Source organism: Drosophila mauritiana, chromosome 3L (genome assembly GCF_004382145.1).
Source record: "Drosophila mauritiana strain mau12 chromosome 3L, ASM438214v1, whole genome shotgun sequence".
NCBI lineage: Eukaryota > Metazoa > Arthropoda > Insecta > Diptera > Drosophilidae > Drosophila > Drosophila mauritiana.
The window spans coordinates 18,902,867-18,925,394 of record NC_046669.1 but is presented as its reverse complement, the minus strand read 5'-3'; the positions used below and the strand labels follow the sequence as shown (position 1 = coordinate 18,925,394).

General features: G+C 40.8%; 1 protein-coding gene and 1 pseudogene across 2 annotated transcripts in view; one reads left to right on the top strand and one right to left on the bottom strand.

The window, feature by feature from the left end:
* Nucleotides 1-2,126: 2,126 nt before the first annotated feature.
* Nucleotides 2,127-2,679, bottom strand: LOC117139995 (annotated as a pseudogene).
* A 12,060-nt stretch (nt 2,680-14,739) lies between these two features.
* LOC117140704 overlaps nt 14,740-22,528 on the top strand; it is a 67,880-nt gene continuing 60,091 nt past the window's right edge. For both annotated transcript variants that reach the window (XM_033303769.1, XM_033303770.1), the window contains exon 1: nt 14,740-15,259. The gene's annotated coding sequence lies outside the window, so the exon portion shown is untranslated. The remainder of the gene's footprint in view (nt 15,260-22,528) is intronic.

Here is a 22,528-nt window from a genome sequence, read left to right as displayed (position 1 = left end):
GCGTGGCGAGTGGGTTCCACTTTCGAAAGTGCTGCCCAAGTGAGGCGATTAGAAATTATTCCAAAATAATTGTAAGTACTTAAGTAAGATTTCACTAGACACCATAGCAAAAGGCGTTTACGCCCACAATTTTGAAAAACATTTCGTGCCAATTTCGAACGATATGGCGAGGATCGGGTATGTGATAGCCGAGAAACTCGACATTTTTAGACCTTACTCTTTTTTTCAATATCAATCATAGCAACCAGAATTAAACAGCATTCGTCACGCGCCTCGTGCCGCGATATCCTTAATCACGATACCAACTCTGGGTCACGCACATCCTGTTTAATCTGCCGTTAAGCCAAAACGCCTGCCTTGGGTTCTACTGTCTCGACTTTTGGCAATTTAGTTTATTTATAGCTCGACGAAATATGAGCTCATGTTCGGGCTTATGTTCGCCTCGGGTGCGAGCGAGAGGGCCCTACTAACATGCTCTGCTGACACATCATAATTTCTGTCAGTGTATGGGTGTGCGGGGTGTCATCGTGTTCATGTTTCCAGTTCATGTTGTAATATTTTAATGTGTGAAGCGACAACTGCTGCCGATGTCGTTTTCCGAAGGAAGCTGCTCCGGAGGGGCGGCGAGAATGGAAAACCCCCACACAGAATTAGGTATAAATCAAGCATTCTGATAGCATTAATTCAACGTTTTCCCAGAGCCTTATATCATCTCAGTATGCTGGGCAGAATCACATGTGGAATGCTGCGGAGAGAGGCGAAGTTTTGTAAATCGCTTTCAGGAGGAACACAAACATAGGGTTCCAACTAGGGGGAAGAATTCTTAAGATTCAATAACTGCAAGGAGTAAGTAGAAATCTAACAAGAGAGAATGCTAAAGTCGAATTCCCCGACTATCAGATACCCGATACTCAGCTAGTGTGAATGCACACGCGAAATTTCATCATTTTTCTGGGATATCGATATATATTGGGGAATAAAATGAGTGGGCGTGGCTAAAAGTTGTGTTCCAAATCAATAGAAATTAAAAAAAAAAAACATTAACACATTTCTCAAAATTTTGAGTTTGTGGTAGTAAGGGTGGGCGTGGCACTGCGTCTTTGTCTCTAGAATCTGTACGCTGAATCTCAGCCTTCTAGCTTTTATATTTCCTGAGATCTCGACGTACGATACGGCTGGATCGACTCGGCTATTGATCGTGATCAGAAATATACTTTATATAGTCGTAAACGCCTTCTTCTGCCTGTTACATACTTCTCAAAGAGTAACGGGTATAATTATATCATCACTTGTCTTACAAATTTATATCGATATGCCAAAAACATTTATACACTCTCACTCAAATGTCCAGAGGCCAAGCTAAACTGTCACGCTCAATCTTTTTGAAAAAGGTTTAGATTCGTTTTAATTTATTGATTTGAACTGTACTCGACTGTAGAATTTTCTTTTGTTATATAAAGGAGTGGTTGAAGAAAGCGTTGCTGAAGTTATAAAGTACAAATATTCTTGATTAGGATCCCTATCAGATTCGATCTAGCCATTTCCGTCTGTCCGTTCATATAAACATCTCGATTTCAGGAACTATAATATATAGAAAAGATTCAGATTAAGCATAATAATTCCAATGTCTTTGTTACTCGTAGAGTAAGAGGCTATACTATATTCGTTGAAAAGTACGTAATAGGTGAACGGAAGCGTCTCCGACCCTGTATTGTATATATATTTTTAATTAGAATCAGACTGTTTACACGACTGTGTCCGACTGTTCCTATGAATGCTGTGATCTCGAAAACTATAAAAGCTAATTAGTTAAGATTCAGCAAGGAGATTTTAGAAATGCAGACGCCACTCGAGTATTTCGTTAATAATTAGCGAAGCACAAATATTCTCTGAATCACTACATTACTTCTGAAATTTGCAGTTAATTTAGATTCAACAGATTAGGACTGTGATTAATAAAAGTATCAGATTAGATTAGATTAGATGGCGTTAGAGTGTATTCTCGGAATTATTTTTCATCAATGCTGGGCAATTTTCTAGCAATCATTTTCGTGTACGTTCAGAGCCAATTTTTCATTGAAATAAATATTCATTTGAAACGTGTTAAAAGAGAATATATAATTGAATAACGTTTTATTATTTCTCCATTTATTATCGTTGTCTCCGAGGTGATCACAGCTTAGTAATTTAGATAAGGAGCGATGCAGAAGCTGCGGCGTAGCTCAGTGCTGCGGAGTAAGCCAAAGGCGAGGAGTAGGTCACGGAGCAGCCATAGGAGCGGCCGCGTACTTGGCCACAAGTGGATCAGCCACGGGAGCAATCACAAGAGCAAGAGCGATGCCATTGTAGTTCCGAACAGTAACTTGACTACTGGCAGAGATCACAACTGGAGCAAGAGCAGCTACCCCGACAGCGGGACCAGAGTGAGTCAGAGGAGGAGAGTAAGCCACGTCAACAGTGTAGGCCAAAGGCGCACCAAGGAGTCCATGCTTGGCAGGGATGCAGGCAACGATAGCCAAGGCAAGGACGGCCTGTGAATAAAATACAATTAGTAAATAGGGCAGAAAGCTAAGATTCCAAACTTACGGATTTTAACATTTAACATTTTGATTATGGATCTGGTGCTTTCGGTTCGGAAACTTGATCTTGTCACGGCACAACACATTCCATACCACTCTTTATACGCCGCATCGGGACTGCGTCTGTGACCTCAGGCAGTCGAATTCAGTGGCCACCAAGAGTTATTCCACCTTCTGCACTCAGCAGTGGGAAATCTAAACTACGGGAAAGTGCAAATGGTAAATGGTAACGGGAGACTGTCAACGCATTTAAATGAGCGCACATTCGTGTATAAATATGCTCCACGAAGAGCAGTGGGATATCAAAGCCTTCCGAAGAAGCAAGACAACGAAATATTTCACCAAAGACACTAGAATAACAAGATCCGTAACGGCCATACATTGCTTTGGCACTATGCAGTTTCTCGAATTCCGAGTCTATTAAGCTATACAAATTTATAAAATAAATAAAAATATGAGAACTGTTTATTGCAAAAGTCATATCTTGAGGAACAAAGTGCGGACACACGCAATCAACAATCATTGCCTTATTAATTTTTCACACGTCGCAAGCTAAATACTCTAATGACAAATATTCTAATATAAAGTAATTTTTCAAATTTATTTTGGTATATTTTGTACATAAGAACGTTAGGGCAATGCAAAACAAGAATTTTCCACAGGGTGCCAATTAATGAAAAACAATATAGATTTAAAGTCGAAGAACTTCTATGGCAAAGGGCATATTTTGTCAAATTTACAATGCGTGAGTACACGTGGGCACGCATAGAGTTGTCTGCTGTCAATTGCTGTAGAGCTCTCCGCTCTCTCGCTCGTGAACAAAAACTCGAGAGAGCCTGGAGCCACCTCTAGAGCCACGGCGAAAAAGTCGTGTGCCAAAACATCGTATGGCGTTACGCATCTCGTTATTCTAGTGTCTTTGATTTCACCATGTTCAAATACGTACGTTCTTTAGAAAGGACCCCCAGTCGCCTGCGCTGAGACCGCCACCAGTAGCCAGATTATCGCCAGGAACAACAATGGCATCGCTGCTGCTTCTGAGATTGCTCCCGTTGCTGCTCTACTGGTGACCAAGTACGCTGCTACTCCTTTGGCTGCTACATTGGCCTAATCCTCGCGTTTGGCCAGCTCCGCACCACTCAACTACGCGTTTGTTCCTGCGCAGATCCTCTTCTAAATTATCAACACGTGATTACTTACAACGAAATAAATGTACAAATGTATGTCAAAAATGATGGTGGTGGCAGTGTGATAGGAAACTATCGATAGGATCAGGAGGTCTGATGGCAGGAATGATCGAAAATAAGTTGCTGAGTTGAAATCGAAATGAATGGTAATACAACGAGAGTTGTGAAAAGGCGGATAAGTCATTGAAAGTAGAAGTAGTGTTGGTCTTTTCTCTTAAACTTTGCTACATTAAATGATAAAAATAAACATTAAGCAATATTAAAAAAATATTACATGTTTTAAACATGTTTAAAACAAGATATAATCGTTCTTAAAATTAATGTGTTTATAGGATACTCTCACTGGTGATTAGGCTTTCCTGGGCTTTCTCCCTTGTTTTATGCCTTTCAAACTGCCAAACGACGACTGAACTTTAATATCTCTTGCCTCGGCTGTCTTACATTCCACTGAGAACAAAGATATTGTGAGATTAATTGTCAATATAACATGTGATATATCAGTTTGTTTTGTGTGCATGGAACTTTGTGAATTCGATGCAGAATGTGTTTATAGGATACTCTCACTGATAATTAGGCTTTCCTGGGCCTTCTATCATGTTTTATGCCTTTCAAAACAGCCAATCGTCGACTAGACTTAAATATCTCTTACCTCGGCTATCTTACATTCCACTAAGAACTAAGATATTGTGAGATTAATTGGCAATATAAAATATGATATATTATTTAATAAATTTATAATAAATATATAATATATAAATATATAATTTAATAAATAAAGATATAATAAGAAGTTATTCAATTGAAAATTCGTTTTAAAACATGCTTCAAATTAATATTTATTTCAATGAAAAGTTGGCTCTGAACGTACACGAAAATGATTGGTAGAAAATTTTCCAGCATTTATGGCATTTATGAACAATTATTCCGAAAATGCACTCTAGCGCCTTATAAGTTTCTTAATCACAGTCCTATAATCTGTTGAATTTAAATTATCTGCAAAATTCAAAAGTAATGTAGTGATTCAGAGAATATTGGTGTTTTGATAAATGATTACCGAAATACTCGAGTTGCGTCTGCATTTCTAAAATCTTCTTGCTGAATCTTAACTAATTAGCTTTTACAGTTTTCGAGATCACAGCATTCATAGGAACAGTCGGACACAGTCGTGTAAATAGTCTGATTCTAATTAAAATTATATATACAATACAGGGTCGGAAACGCTTCCGTTCACCTATTACGTACTTTTCAACGAATATAGTATAGTTTTTTACTATACGAGTAACAAAGACATTGGAATAATTATGCTTAAACTGAATCCATTCTATATATCATATTATAGTTCCTGAAATCGAGATGTTTATACGAACGGACAGACCGACGGACAGACGGAAATGGCTAGATCGACTCGGCTATTGATCCTGATCAAGAATATATATAATATATATATAACTGCCTGTTTCATACTTTTTAACGAATATGGTATACCCTTTTTTCAGTTTCAATGCTTTTTAAGCAATAAATTAATGTAAAGTTGTCAATACTTGACTAATGAAATATTTTTAAGCAGTTTTATTTGACTGCTATAGGTTTTGATTTTAAATTCCCAGATTGTGTATGTACATGCTACTTGGGCCTAATAATTAACCTTGCTGATAACCCTCATCAAATCACCAAACTGCCATCCACACCATTCCATGGTGCTCCATTATCAAATCCCAGTTGGATGTCCGGAGCCTGAATCAACACAATTCAAAGCCCACCCAGAAGTCGAAACCCGTTTTCGGCACCATCGTTCATTCATCATCGCCGCCTGGCACTTGGCAAATTTACACAAGCCAGGTAAACGGATAGACAGAAGGACGGAGCCAGCCAGAGCCGAAATACAATTAAAACCCAATCTAAACTCAAATTTTAAATCACAAAAGTTATCAGTTACCTTTCGGCCAGCAGCAGCAGTAGCAGCCGCACGTAAACTTTGGCCAGAATCTGTAAGTTTGCAGCTGAATCTTGGTCAAAAGATACGGCTTCGACTCCATACACACGCACCTTTGGCAAACACACTCAATTATAGATACAGACAGACAGTGAGACCCACAAACTTCCGTGGAAAACTTCTCGGGCACTTTGAAAATGAAGCGAATCCTGGCCGGGCAGACGGGCCGGTTTCCAAGTTCGATTTCTGGCATTTGCTGTGCTCGGCAAAATGCATTTGCCATTCCAAACTAGTTCCAATTGATTAAGTTTCTAGTTAATGGATTGTTTACATATCTAAGCAGGCCGACTCACAGAAGTGCAACTCTGCAACTTTTGGCAATCACCACTAAATGGTAATCACAAATTCACTGCCTGACTTAATCTTCTATTGGGCCAAAAAGCAAAATACAGTTGAGCACGGGAAGTTCCACAAGGTATTTAAGTGGCAAATGGTCAAATCACATTATATTTTAATGCATTTCAATTTGATGGTTCTATAAGTTTTGTCGTTTATTTATCACTAAGCCAATCGAATCGCAAGCAAAATTTTGTTAAATCCAACCTATTTCTTATAACTACTACTTTAAAACAGTTATCCCCCTTGCTTTTTCCGAGTGCCCACTAAAAAATGCATAATTATTTTCCTTTATGCCATAAAGCAGATTAAAAAACTTTTGTTTTTAATTAGAAGAAGCGCTGTTTCGGGCAACAAAAGAAGGCATGGAACTTGCGAGTAACTTTGCAAACATTTCATTGCGCGCATATAAATTACATGGAGAAAGAAAAGCGTGAAAAGCGCGAAAAGCGCGCAACATTCTTGCCAAAAACGATATGAAATAAAACCAGATGAAAATCAAAATTAATGCAAAGCTCTCCTCCAGCAGACAATGCGGCGTATGCGCAATGAGCTCTGCAATTCTTGGCGAAATTACGCATACGCCCCCTTGCCGAAGTGCGAGCGCACTGCGGGCTGCCTTTAAGTTGCGCCAGGGAATGTGAATTAATTTCGTTTTAATTAAGTTCCCATAAGTTTATTAAATTTAACAAGCAGGCCCCAGAAACACATACACAACCACCAAGCTCGCTGCGACAAAAGGACCAAGAACTATGTGCGGAACAAGATGACGACTACGACCCCTGGCCTGGCACATAAAACGTTTCAAAATTAATTAACAACTTATTTGCATTTTGACGGTTCTCGAGGTGCTGCGGATTGTGCTTGTATGGATGTCGGCGTAACAAGATAAAGGAGTCCTCATCATGCCGGAAAACCTTTGACACAAATTAAACTTGTGCTCTGGCTTATAAGATTTAAGTTCACTGAGATCGATCTTCCGGACAAAATTCTTATTTCTCACTTGTGTTAATAGTATTGGCTCTTAATTGAAATCCATTAATAATAGAACGCAATGAAACTCAACATCAAACACCTAACTTACACGGCAAGTTCAATGAACTGTGAGAACCAGTGAAACACAAATTAAGATGATTAAATATGCTCATTTCAGACTTGCTTAGACTCAAGTAGTTTCCTCCTCGGCTGGTGCTAAATGTACATTAGATTCATAAGCTGCAATCCTTTTATACATTTTCAATTAGCATAAACTTTTAAGTTGCCCAAAGCCGACTCTGTGCAAATTGGCAAAACCCGTTCAACCAAATTAGTTGTTCAATTTTCCATTCGGCTGTCGGTGTGATTCGTTTGAGTGTGTTGGCGCAGGCCAATTTTGTGCTTATCGTTTCATTGTTTATGTTAATTTTAGCACATTTAATTTTAGTGTTTTACAGTGGGCTCCGCCACTTGGTCCGTCCTGCCCAGTTGGGCCGAAATGTTTTGCGGTCCGTTTATCGCCTGATGCGAGGGGCAGCAAATGAAATGCGGTATGCAAATTGTGACGTTTTTGTAAAACACCAAATAAGCTTCTAATTAAGTTTTCATGATTGCTGGCATAACAATGTTATGGGGTCGAATTGCCCACCAGACCTTATCGGGTGGTGCACGGATTTCATTTCAAATATTTGCACACGAAGCTGCATGGAATTTCTCGTTTTAGGATTATCTCTGCGCAAATTAAATATCTCGGCTCTGGGGGACTTAATTTCTGCTTTAAGCGAGCCCCGATTATCTCCATTTGACTCCATTCAAATTCAGTTGACATTCGCTTATCAACTGCAAATCGCTTGAGGAATATGTATTCCCCGGCCACTAAGATGCTTTTTGTTTTCACTTTCCTCCAGCTGCCAATGCCATTAACTCATTTTGCATGTCAGCTGAGCTCAAAAAAGTAAAATTTCGATGCATTAGGGCGACGGTATCCTCGCTTTTCCCACCCCCACCCCCTCCACTGTTTTCCCACGAGACTTGACACTAAAAAAATATGCGAAGCAAGTCGGAGCATCGAAACAATGACGGAAAATGTCGTGCATAATTTAAAGGAAAATTCTGCGGAAAACGATGTCAAGGTATTGCTGACTGAGTTCTTTGGGGGGTTGGCTGAGACTGCGATGATATTGGTGCATGTCCCAAAAGGATTTTCCCTTACAGCATTAGCTGTTTAATCTTGATGCAGATTGGGAGGCTTTAAGAAGCTGAGTCTGACGTGGGAAGCTAGTAAGCTGCGTTAGTTGGGCACACATGACATAGAGTAGGATGCACATCGTTTATATCAGGATAAATTTAAGAGAAGTATATAACAATTCTCGGGAAAAATGCACTCAAAAATATAGATCTACATTTATAGGTGTTTTCAAAAACCATCTTAATGGCAATTTTTCACCTCGTGGTTAGCGCTGAATTGTTCTATTTAGTTGCATTGTACACTGCGTTAGCATTTTACGGCTACGTCTTAAGTAAACTTTTAAAGATTTTCCATCCCATTTGAGCGTTAACTTTCGTACACTTAAATAGCAAAGTTTGCTCTTTTTCCCCCAGTCCCGAGTCGACCTCTACTCCTTTCATAAATATATTTGCCATTCAAATGCAAACGCTTTGCTCATAAAATTGTACCAGCTGCAAATAAAAGTATTTCAACAAGTCTGTGTATACATAAAGCATTTGTCAACGGTTCCGCTCAAGCTTCCCGCTCCCGTTCCCCTTCCCGCTGCCAACAACCTTAACTCCCTTTCCGTGCCGCTTTGCCTTTGGCGAGTCATTGAGGCGGCTCCTGCGCTGATCCTGTTCCTTGTTGAAAGCTGCATTTCCGGTCACTAATACAAGTCAAAGTACAAAGTTGCTTGGCTGCCTGACTTCCCACACCAGCCCACTTTTGGCTGCACTGAGAAGAAAATATTAAAGTTATTTTATCAATATGATAAATATTAATGGCCGGTACCAAACACGCATTTAGTCTCAAATTTGAATGTTATTTTAATAGAGTAAAGGAATTTTTAAATTATTATTATTATATCGGAATTATATCTTATAGATTCATTCGAAACATGTATATTTCTCAGTGGCCTCTTCTCTACTTTCAACTCCCTGCCACGGCACTTAGCCAACGCCATTTTGGGCGGCCATCCCATCCTTCTGCCTCTATCCAATTCCCGCAGACCCTCTCCTTCTAGCTCTCTATATCCGTCTCTATCTCTCTGTATGTCGCCGTGCCTCGCTGATGATTTAAGTGCACTTTGATGCACATTTTTCGTTGCTACTTGCAACAGAAGCAGCATCAGCAGCTGCCCCAGATAATTTAATTAAATTATACGCTTCCTTACGTGCGTGGGCGAATGGGGGGAGATGGGGCGGGGCTCGGCGGTCAGGGGTCAGGGAGTAATGGGTTAAGGGGGGCTCGCATTTTAATAAGGTTTGTTGGTTAGCTAGTTTTGAGGTTGAGCTGAGTGTAGTTTTGGTTTAGTTGCATGCGCCCACACCCCAGCCTCTTTTGGCTTTCGGGGCTGCCAGCCATCTGGGTTGGAAAAGCAAAGGAAAGTGGAAAGTGGAAACGAGTAAGCGTGGAGAGAAGGCCGCCGGGGGAGTCTGATAACTTAACTTGAATGGCTATTGCACCAATTTTTTATTCAGACATTAAAGCACAAAATGGCATAGAAAAAGGAGTAATTATCATTTAGGGAAATACTTCGGTTGCAAATTCAAATTGGTCTTGAAGAATGATATAAAAAATGCTGGAAGTCGATTGAATTACTTTTATTTTGGATCCAATGAAAGTATATCTGTATGTATTAGAAGTAATTGCTAGCGGAAGTATACAGCTTCTTGTTAAAGTCAAGGAGTTAAATTACTATTCATTCAACATATATTTATTTCCAATTCGCTGCCAGTTTTCCAAATGTCAAAAAATATACCGCACAATTTTTGGCTTTCGTCTGGGAAATTATGTTAGAATTATTTGCATTTGTCTAGCAACAGAAATAAAGCTTCATAAGAACGGAAATGGAAATGCAAACGAAATATTATATATTAACAGTAATGTCATAAATCAAAGTCCTTGTCATATAACCTTTCACCATAATAGAAATTTATTGCATACTATACTACATTTGGGACCATGTTTTTTTTCTTTAACAACGTTAAAAAGATGAAGCTAACCGGCTGCGTTAGCAAAAAGTGTTAAAAGTTATTCGTCAACGTCACAACATCGTTGATGATGCACACACCGTAACCAGCAGAAGATAGGTAAACAAAAAATAAAATAACTCACAAAAACATATGCCAAAAAAAAAGTGAACACATTCAGTGTTCATAAAGTCATCATGTTTTCATATTTCAAGACTGCAACCACATTGCTGTTTGCCCATGTTCTTAAAGTGGTAACTGCCCAAAAAAGAAACTCCGCAAAAAGTTTCTGGCCAGCAAAAGGTAAACAAACTCTCGCAAATTCCCAGCAAACAAACTTCAACTTGAACACACCCAAAATGTCTTCATTTTCACCTGTTTTCAAATGCTGTGCCTCCTTTTGCTTTCCACATAACGCCCAACACAGTTGCAAATGTGCAGAGACGACAACACGGGCGGCAAAAGAAAAACCTCAGACCCAAACATATTTGCATAAACAGAACCCCACTTTGATGGTTTTGCGGAAAGGGCCCAGAACGTCCAGGGTGTTTCAACTATCATATGCAGTTGGTCCAAAAGCTGCAAATTTTTATGAAATATTTGGTGGCTTCTTTTGGTTTGGTTAGCGAGGAGTTCTGTTGCCCCTGGGAAAGTAATATTACTTAAATCATATGTGGTTCATGCAATTTTTACTTCACTTATTTAAGCATTAACTTACCTTCGAAGTGGTTTAATAAATGGATCTTGTTTCATATCCCTTTTGCAACACTACCACGCCCGAAAAGAGTGTTCTAAATTTGCCTTAAACCATCGCAAACCCCTGGAGTCCTCTCCACATTTCTTGCTGTTGTGCGGCTGTGCTTGGCATCATCAGGTTAGTGTTTAACCTCTGCAGAGTGCTGCAGTCCACTCAAAAAGTCTTTGACTTGCCATTCCACAACCCCTTTTGGCCAACTTGGGCCGGGCAAAAAGCCGAGGCAACCAACCAGTAAACCGAGGCAGCCAGTCAGCCAGAGTTAACCAGTCGCCGTAGTCATCATCATCCTCGCCAGCATCATAATCTCCAGCATCATAATCGCCGTAGTCGCTGCTCGGCATAGCTTTTAGCCACTCGGCTTGCTCTTTAACGCGTTAACGGGTTAAGTTGCCTTTTGTGACCATGTTTTGTTTTTAGCCATGCCTAAAACAACAAGGGTGCACCACAAAAATACGTTCTTGACACCGTATTTTTTCGCACGACTGCAAGTAAAAATGTTCTTAAAGTCGAAGCATCTTGTTACTAAAAATAAAATACCAATTTAGGATGACGAGATCCCCGACTTGAAATAGTATAAAATACAAAAGTTTAATCGTGCTAATTATTATCGAATTATTGTAAGCATGTTTTTACTTTGAGCTGGACAACGGTATTTTGCTCAGTGTACACGGATATGGAAACAGAACACGGACGGTTTATGTGTAATTAGCCACGCCGACTTAGCCATAATCCGTGCGGCCGCCGTGTTAAATGCCTTGTGGACAGATTTTAAAGCCAACTCTGAGGTGACTAAAGCCACCGCAGCGGCAAACCGACAGATTTATCCCATTTTAATCGACTGGTGAAAGCAGGAAAAATGCTGAAACCACGACCTCCAGGAACTTAATTTTTCCGAGCCGCAACAACTGTGGCTACTTCATCTCTTCGACCGCGCTTTCAACTCACTTGCAGGCGGAATGAGACAAAAAACCAGATGGGGGTTACTGAGTGTCACTAGCTGACAACCCCCCGATGAACATAGGCGTGGGGTCCTGTCTAGGACTTAGCACGACTTCTTTCTCCCCCCGCCGATTTTCCCAGCCACCCATTTCTGTCTGAGACCTGTCGCACTGCCTGCGGTTTTGACCCTCCAATGTAAGCCACGTTCGCCCTAGGAAAGAAGTTTATGGTCTACGAAATCCAGACTAAATCGAACAAGTCTGTACATTTTGTTAACAGTGTGTCAATACCTTAAATCGTTTAAGCAAAATATAATAGTATAATTATAATTATGTGTATTATAAGTAGAGTAGTAAAGTTTATTTTCTTAAGGATAACATTGTCATATTATTATTATGTTATTACTTGATTGCGTGTAAATATCTGAATACTATTAAGTTTCGTATCTAAAAGTTTCTTGTGTGTAGCTCAGTAAGTCAGTAGGGCTCATAATAACGAGGATAACTTCAAAAACTATCCTTGGCTAAGGCTTATGGGACTGGCATTAAAGTAATTCAAGACCGTTCCCATCTCTCGGGAGCCAACGTCTTATCCTTGGGCAATCATTACTTGCTTAGCACATCACGCGTCTTAAAGGGAAGGCGAACCCTATTTTCTGGATTTCATTTCAAAGCATTTTTTCCACGCCCTCTGCGGCATTTTTCTTCCGCAGAACTTTGTCATAATTTTGCAGTGAGGCACGTCGACTTCCACGGACTCCGCACTCCGGACTCCTGACTCCGCCGACTTCTGCGAGTGCCCGGAATCCTCTGACGCTCGGCCCCGGGCCTCAGCTAGGCTGTCAGCGTGATAACTCCTTTTCGTGTTAAACATTTTCAACTCGCCTTGAGTGCGCGGCTTGTACGGGTTCCATGGGCTATATGGGTTGTACGGGTTTTACGGGCTGCATGGGTTGTATGGGTTATGCAGCAGCTGTCGCCTGTGCGGACGCACACAAACAAGGTCCTGCACTCACACTCATGTGCACTGGAAGAAAGTTGTTCCTTAAAGCTCCGCTGTTAAAGAAACTGAACCATTCTCTGCACTTATAATATGAATATGAATTCAAATGTATCTTTTGTTATCTCTCTTTACAACTTTCTTTATAGGAACGAAACTCACACTTCTTGTATAGAATGTTTGTTGGATGCAGGTAAGGATAGTGAGAGGTACTTATATTTTTTCATAATTAAAGAGGCTTAAATTGTGGCGCGAACACCTGACATTTTAGTGGGGTAGAGCTTTCTTGCAGTGCAAAGATGCTTCCCTCTCGACTCGGTCACACTCTGACTGCCGAGCGTCCATTGGATGGAGGGTGGTGGCAGGAGGACTCCGCCGCGTGTCCTGCGAGGCTACGACTCTTTTGGAGTCAACTGCATGTCAGTTTTGTTCGCTCCTCCAGCCTTCGCCTGCTTTTGATTACAATGCTGGTTATGTTCTCACCCTCGGCGAGTGCGAGTGTGTGTGTGGCAGCCTCGTCCTGCTGGATCCTGCATCCTGGATCCGGGATCCTGGATCCCGGCATCGCTTGCCTCTGATAACACGTTAAGTGCGCTTGTTTATCCAGCAAGATAATTTGGACAAGTGTCACCTCTCGGATTTTCACGCGCCGGCTGCAAAATAAAAAGTAACCCCTGCGAAAATGTCGCAACTTTTCTGAAATATGTACGAGTATGCATGCATGCAGGTCGCCAGAAACTAACTAACTAGCTGCAGTTGGGGTTAACTGCCGCTGGATCAGGTGCAAGACCGGGCTGGGAACCTGGCTTTGGTCCTCCTGGACCGGGATTGTCTCATTTTATTTTGCGGTGCCCGCCGTAATTTCGCTTCCAGCCAGCGCTTCGTGGCATATTTTTTGTTTTCCGGCAGAGGGGCGTACGCGTAATTGGTGTTTGTGGTTAGTTTCGGGTTTGTCCGCACCAAAAGGCAGATGCCACCTGGTGGCACAGTGGGTGTTGGCACTTTAATGTTGGCTTAGGCTGCTGCTAAGCTCTGATTTGCTCTATAGGAATTTAGGGTAGATATTCCTCTCCAAGGGTTTTACTTTAAGCGCTTCTCAAGGCATGGAATCATGTATTTTCCTACAATTGTTCGTTATTTAGAGCAACTTCAATATGAAAGAAATTGGATTGTGCTTCTTAAAGGGCCTTTAATATAGCTCCCAAATAATCCCATTACTATCCTTTACCTCAAATTCCTGCTTCTTTATAGCTTTGCAACTAAAAGCAGCACAACTCGATGTGTCTTGGAATTTTCGGACATTCCGAACAGTCCGAGCTCACCTGACCATCGCAATGCCGTGCCAGAATTAACCCACATTAACCGGAGTCAAGTTGAAATCGAGAACACAATATCCTCGGAAAAACGCGCATGTCCGTCGGAATCCCTGACGCATGCAACATTTTTTGACAGCAATCAGATGTTTTGGAATGTTGGCGCCCAGACACACACACACACACACACACACAGACGAGCGGGCAAACGCTCACACCGACGGAGAGAGCTTTGTTTTTGTTAACCTTGCCTAACGACGAATGGCGAAAACAAAACAAAAACGTGGAGAGGCAACAGCGAGAGTCGGAAAAGCGGGAACACGTGCAGAGCGAAGGAAAATGAAAATCTTGGCTGCGCGTGCGCACAAAATCCGCTGAATGGAAGTGCCAGAGAGGCGAAAGCTTCTTTTTGGCCTGCCTTTCGGGGCGTCCAGGATTCCGAGTTTGTGGCCAACTCATTACGTTCGAACGTCAGTAGTTGAAACAAGGACGCGTTACGTGCAGAATACCCAGCGCGCAGCCAGGGAAAATCGCATAAATCGCCCAGCGCGTTGAGTTAGGCGGATGAAGTTAAAAATTGAATAGAAATACAGCAATGAAAATGCAGGAAAATTGTGCTGCCTAAGTGCTTAAGTGCTCCAGTGCCCCGTGTGTTCTTGTGCTTTTTCCCAGAGCAAAATTGTGCCGAATCAGCAGATAGTCGTTACGTATACGCAACGTGTGCGGAGTGTTGTTTTATTGATTGCCCAGCAGCAGAGCCACACTTAAACCACTGGGAAAATGCTGATGAAACAGTGAGGATTTAAAGAGCAGCCTCCGCTCCGAGGCTCGAGCAGTGAAATGCGTGCAGCTGACAGTCAAGGTCGCCGACGCCTCATGTCACCCACAAAAACATAAGGATCTACAGAGCAAAAAACAATTCGAATTCTAAAAGCAAACGAGGCATCTTCGCAGGCAGTTTCCAGTCATCAGCAGCTCATCAACTAAGCGAACTTAAAGTAAGCAAAGTGCCAAGTCAGTCAAAAAGTAAAAGAACAAAAATTGAAAATTCCTTTCCTGCCGCACTTGCAAGGATGGGGCAAAAATTCGGTGTGGAAAGGAGGTAATCCCACCGAGAAAGGCTGCCCTCCTTAGTGTGTGTGCCGCAACTTATCTCCTCGGTTAGACACACATGGATACATTATGTACTCTATATACGATACGGCAGGATATAGGGGGAACAATCCTTAAGGCGGCTACAAAGAAAAGTCTCCTGCCGCTGGATTTGTACTCTTGTACTCTTTCTTTTAGGACTACAAACTGTTGGATTACTGGTGTATTGGTTATTTTCGTGTGCCCCGGCTGACATAGTTTTTGGCTTTGGCTTTTGTCTATTATTTACGGCCTGTGACTGCATTACAGGTAGCCCAGCCAAACGAACTTTGAGACAGGTCAGGACACAGATTTCCGGGCTGGAGTGCTTGAGTAATGAAAATGTTACTTCACCGCTTTGTTTTCGGATCTGTGGCAGGCAAATAACTAATGGAATTGAGTATGTAACACAAATGGGGACATTCTGGCAGCGGATGAGCTTAGTACTTTTATTTAAATATTTAAAAGTATTCCATGTGAGGATAATGTTAAGAAAAGTGCATAAACTTCTTTAAAAACTTTTGAATATAAGCACAAAGTCTAAAAATACATCAATAGTTGCAAGTTGGATATTTTAGAGATGGCGCTGATTTATAAAGAATATGTTAAGCCTATCGTTTAAAAAGTTTATTATCGCTCCTGTAAACCAATTTAACCAAGAACATTTTTGGCTTAAAGGTTCAAGTGCATTTCAACAGGATTCTGAGAATTGTGTTCTTCATAAAACGCAGACTTGTCATTAATTTAATGACTATAAGGTATTTGAAAAGTTATGCTTTAAATGAGTCTCAAAACTTTCCTGCTCTCGTATCTCGCTCGTCTCAAGTTAATTTCGCTTAAAGATTGTTGATGACGACCCATTTGCGATATCTACATTCGCCCCTTTCAACTTTGTCATTCTACGGGTACAAGAAAAAGGAGGCGAACATCAACTCACATCAAGTGGAGGTTCCCGCCCACGTGGCGTATGAGTTATGCATTATGGCTTGCCGCTTCGAGTCTTTCCCCAAATATATTTCCATCATCAGAGGCACTTTGTTTGCTCTACGCATTACGACAAATATTTGCCCATCGGACAACATATTCTTGTGTTGTCTTCTGGCTTGTTCTGCCGTATTTTACTCTGCTTTATTTTCTCTGTGTTTTCATACTTGTTTGTTACTTTGGCTTGTGGGCCGTGCGAGAACGAGGTCAGAGCTAAAATCTAAGCCGTAAGCTCTACCCAAAACAGCTGATGTCAGCAGAATATGTGTGCACGTAACGTGTTTTTTGTTTCAGATTCTCCAGAGAAATACACAGAAAAAACTATGTATAGTATATCAATAGGTGGGCCAGTGAAACTTCAATAACTAGATTTCCATACTTCGAACTTACTAACAGGAAAGCTTGTTTTTTAGGCAGCAGAGAACTGTTGAAAACGTGAATCTTGTTGTATTGTAAATTATGGTAAATGTATCTTTTCAAGAACAGAGTAAGAAGTTCAAAAAACTATTTTGCTAAGATCACAAAAATGGTGGCTGTGCCACATTATCTTTCGTATTCATCCAATCATCCAATAAAAATCATAATAGTTTAATAACCATTATTATGTAAGAATATGCAAATTTACATATGAAAAAAGAAAAAAGTGTTTAGTATGACTTAAATATCCCTTAGTATTAATAACCAAAATTCTATTCAAATATGGTAGTGGTTACCTTATAAAAATTGTTATATCAGAAAATGTCGAAAATAAATCCATTTAAATTTAAAATAAAATATGGAAAATCGCCAAAAGTGTAATGGAACTTAGTGATATTTCTTCCGAGTGTTAGGCAGACCTCCAAGTCAGTGGACAGCGGGTGTGGGCTTGGAGGTGGTGCCCCAACAGCCACTCGACCATGGCCGAGAGCGGTGTCAAAGACTTTTTGCGGACTTTGATTTATCTGCAGTGCAGCCCGCAGGCGACTGCTGCACCCACACACTCACACTCATGGACTGGTTGTGAGTTCTGGCATAAATTAAGTGTTTATTTTGGCTTCAGCTGGGATATCGTTACATTTTATGCATGCCAAACTTCCTCGGCTGGTCATCATAAATTTATTCTGTGTAGCCTGCTTTTAGGCGCTACTGGCAGTGCTCGCTTGTGTGGGTGGGGGGAAACGAAAGTGTGCCAAATCGGAAACGGAAATGATCGGAATTGAGGAAAGTACTCCCTTCGATTTTGTTTGGCATAGTTTATCACATCATTGCCGATATATAACTATAACTAGAGACGTCCATTTATTTTACCATTTAAATCCCGAAGTCAAATTTATGGACTTATAACATAAATAATCAATTCAATTCAACTGGCTGATCAGTTATATGAGCACATAAGCCTATACATAATAATCAAGCCAGAAAAACAATTTGTTTTACTTATATCCTCTCATTCGAAATAGAGAGGCAACTAATAAACATTGGTTTTGCCACTTGGCCGCACACACAAGATTCATGTTATTTATATAAGCTTCTTCCATTTTTAAAGCTAATGCCGTATGCACATTTCAATCTCGGACCGGAATAAAAAAGAGAGAGAGGTGAAAGGTGGCGGCGAGAATAGGAAACTCTCGCTGATTTATGTGCTAGTTTTCCTGGCGATTTCTCGTTTTTTTCCTGCGCTTTCCATTTTCGCTTTGGCCCCCTCTAACTAGTTTTTGAGAGTTGTGCAGCAGCATTTTACTCCAATTAAATTTTCATGCCATATGAGCATTTCGCACAGCAACTGGGACAACAACAAGGACGAGAGCTCACACAACGAGACGCTATTTTCAATTTCCGCTGCACAGAAGTACAGAAAGGAATGCGATTTTTAACACAATTTCACTTTGCCGGGCGAACAACAGGCTGCGAGTGTGCCACTGTGTGAGTACTTGGCATAGAAAACGTTGACGACTAAAAACAACAGGCCAGACCCCATCGGAAGCACCAGCTCCCCCTGCCCATTGCCACCCATTACCACCCATTCCCCCACCCACTCCCGACCAATTCCATCCGACTCAAAACCCGACGACCCGACACATCGACCCAGAAAACCCTTCGCCTCACTCACCGACTGACAGTTCAAGTCAAAATGCCCTTTTATTGAGATTTAAGCATTTTTGGGTCATTTCCGAATTGTGTTTGCGCAACAGAGATAGACGCTGGCGGAGCGAGAGGGCACGGCCGGCGTTTAAATATTAAAAACCTTGTAACGAAACTACTAGGAAGCCCGGAAAATCAATAACCAACAGCGGCCAGAGTTGAAGGCTAAACGTGGCGCTACAAAAATAAAAGGCATCGGACGAGCCAGTGGAAAAAAGAAAACATTAAGCCAACAACCAAAATGGGCATTTTGCATGCATAGATACATGAGATCTGCGAAGGATGGCCGCACATGATGAAAAAGGATACACATGGCTGCGAAAAAATGAAACAACGAAGGGCAATGAAAATGGAAAAGTTGTTAAAACGCTTGTTTTATTGGCATTTAGCCTCAGCTTGTTTGAGAACACAATATAACACGATATTGTAATGTAAATAGTTGAGCCAACACGGTTTTTTTCGACCGCACTTTTCAGCTGCAAAGTAGGGATTTTCCCGCAAGTGCACAAGCGATTCAATGGGCTTTTAAGTTGCAGTGGAATTTTACACGGAATAAATGTCGCTGTGAGAATTATGAAAATAAGCTTAACAAGTTTTCATAAGGGTTATTTGTAATGAATGCCTGATTTTAATGTCTCTCTGTGGCAGCACAAATCTATGGCTAATACATAACAAATGTCATATGTAAAATACTATCATATATTTTATGCAAGTTCCAAACAATGTGAATACTCCACATTAGCCACGAATTCCGCTTGGAACATCAATCAAATTAAAGTATCAGGCATATGTAGCACACCGCTGTCCAAATGCGGAACTGTGATCCATTTGCTGGTGGATATTTCAAATGTAAATTACCATAATGTGACCGACATTTTATTCGGGGGCTTCCGTGAGCATCGTACTTTCACTTTGACTTTCAGCAAAGCGCTGCTATTTTATATGCCACCAACCCGTTCCCCTCCCCCCTTTGGGGCCAACTCTTCTTTGGGCCATTTCGGCTGCTCTTGGCCCTTTCGCGTGTGTGAGTTTAATATATCGCGCCTTATAATGTACGTACTGCGGGTTGCTGTTTGCTCTTTGCCTTGCATGCTGAAAATGGAACTCGGAACTCTCGGCGTAAAAACAAATTACATGTGGGTTAGCCCCCGTTTTTCACCACCCATCACCACCCACCACCCCTTCTTTCTGCCATTTGCAGTCGCTTCAAGGCCACAATAGCGGTCAGGCCGTAGTCGGTCAAAGTTGGTAGCTGTTTGGGTTTGGCTCTGCAATTATATTGTACTGTGTTCCTTTTTTTTTTTGGTGGGGCAACTCTCGGCTCTAATGAAAAATGTTCGCAGGCAGAGCGGGCGCTTTTCATGTTTTCATAAATAATTAAATTTCTCGTTCTGTTTGGCCTTTGTGCGCGGCGGCGGGAGCGGAATAAAAAATGAAATTGAAACGGGCCCAGGGTCGCCACTAATTAGGAGCGTGTTTCGCTGGATTCAGCTTCGCTCCCAGAACGGATGCATTAAATTTGCAGCGAAAGGAGGAGAAAGTTCGAGGGTCTCCATTCAAGTGGCTTCTTGTCAAGTTGCTGTTGCCAATTATGCAAAGTTTTCGGAGCCAACTTGACGTGGCCAATTGCAAATTGAAGCACTTGGACTGGCTTTTCAACTGCTGCCGTATTTGTTTTCGATACTGCGCCCAATGGTCATTTGGCAAGTTAGGGCACAGTGAAGCAAAATGGTTGTCTAAAAAATATTGTGATAAGTTCGGTTTTCGTTTTAAGTTAGAACATTTTACCAAACTTCAGGAATCATGGTTCACCAATTGAATTTTCAAAAATCTGGTACTATTCGGTGTGCAAAATAAGCCAATAGTCTAGTGGATCATATTTTGTTTGTATAATGAAAGGCTTTAGTTGAAAGAAATATAAACCAATTATCTATCTATAATAGTAAAATTTATATGAATTTGTTGATAATTTATAGCCGAAAATTTCCTAATTTCCATGAACAACATGTTTAAAAGATTCGGGATTAGGGTTATTTAAAATTTGGTTAATTTCTTTTAAATGTGTTACATTTTAAATATCACTATTCTTTAAGTTTAGTGCGAAAATCAGAGTTTAATCCAGCCAGCCTGAATAGTTTACTGATTGAAGTGGCTACAAATTTCGCCACTTGGCATTTTTGTTTGCCAGCCAACTTCTCACATTGTCAGCTCGGCCACAATTACCCAAGGCAACTGAACAATCTGTAAGGGAATATATAAAACTTTGTCCTGATTAAATCGATGACAACCTTTTCCGGCGAGTTCCGTTTTTCCTTTCGAGGATCGAGTGGGTTTCCTTTCTTTGCTGTGTTTTGCCAGGCGAAATTGAACTGTGCCATTGGCAGGCCCAGGAGGGCTGTTGTTTGTTGTTGGCTGCTACACTGGTCCTGCTGCCACGCCCCCTTTATCCTTGGAGAGATGTAACTTCCACGGGGTACTACGTGTCCGTTGCGCTCTGTTTGCGTGAGCCGGAGAATTGCAAGGACCTCTGCGTCTGCGGCTGCTTCAGCTTTTCCTTTATTTTTTTTTTCGCTCACATGCCATTTCATTTTCCGGCTTTTCTATTTCACTTTATTTTTATTTTTGGCGCTGCCAAAGTTTATAAGTTTCGCAGAATTTTCTGCTGTGCCATCGGTTTTGGCCACTGTCCCAAAAGTCAAGCATCAATTTGATCAACTCTTGGCGCCAGTCTTTAATATGTTTTCAATTTTTTCGCTCTTTCGCATCGAATGCGAGTCCTCAGTTTCCCATATTTCGGTGAAAACATCAGCCAGTTTATTGTTTTTCTGGCTCAGAGCTTGTTACACGCCATTTAGTTTTACTCTGCATATGGAAAGGAAAGCGGAAAATGTTTGCCGAGAAAATATTTCAGCTGCGCTTACAAATTTTCATTCCGATTGCAATACTTTCTTGCACATGACAAGAAGTTTGCAGACAAAGTTAGTTTGAAACGATTTTCCTGGTCACAGCAATTGCTTTTTGTGTCTCGTCTTGTTTTTATTGTCGAGCAGCTAATTTGAAAGTTTTCCCAGAAATAAGAAATCAAAAGATTGATGCCGGACAAATTGCAAAAGTCACATAAATTTCATTAAATCCGATACGCAACGCATCGATAAATGCATCGCATGCTAAATACTATTCGTTAAAGTGAATTCCCATTGAAGGTGGAAAAACAAAAACAGTTTTCCGCTGTCATGCTCGTGTACATTTCGACTTGGCGCTGTTCGATGAAAAATTCAGGCCAACGGACATCATTGTTATCTATCGTCCTTGCTTTGCGACTGTCAAAAAAATGCCATCAATTAATTTTAAAAGTGGAATTATGAATGGTAAAAACTACATGCGAGTATAAGCCCGTTTATAGGTAAGCAAACAGTGAAAGAATTGAATGGAAAGTGCTTGGAACGGCACAGCAAATTTGAAACTGTTTTTGCCTACTTTTTGTTGGCTGTAATTTGATTTGCATAAAAACTAAATAAATTGCCAAGATAAAACTCCACAGAGCTGTGACAGCAAGTGCTCAGACAAAAAGAGAAAAAGTAGAAACGTGACACTCGGTTGCTGGCCACAGAAAATCAAGTGCCAATAAATACCACAAATTGTACAATAAACACGCGCCGGGCCAAAAGTGCAGGCCGTATTGGAATCCGAAACTAGTGGGTATCGAACATCAAACTGGTTCATAAACAAGTGATTGGAAGAGGCACAGGGCCATATATACACATATATTTTTGTTTGCATATCCGCAGGCAATTTGTGAAATATTTTATTGAAATTGATTTCGGTTGGCTTAGACTTTGGAGCCTTGAATAATGGAGGGAATATTATTTGAGCGATGAATATTTGGGCAGATATCTACTTTAATAAACATCGACTTTGTTGTAAGATAAAAGTATTATAAAAACATGCATTTTAATGTAAATATTATCGGTTGAATTACAAACGCAGTGCTCTGCAGAATATTAAAGGCGTAGTTAACAAATGCATCAAAT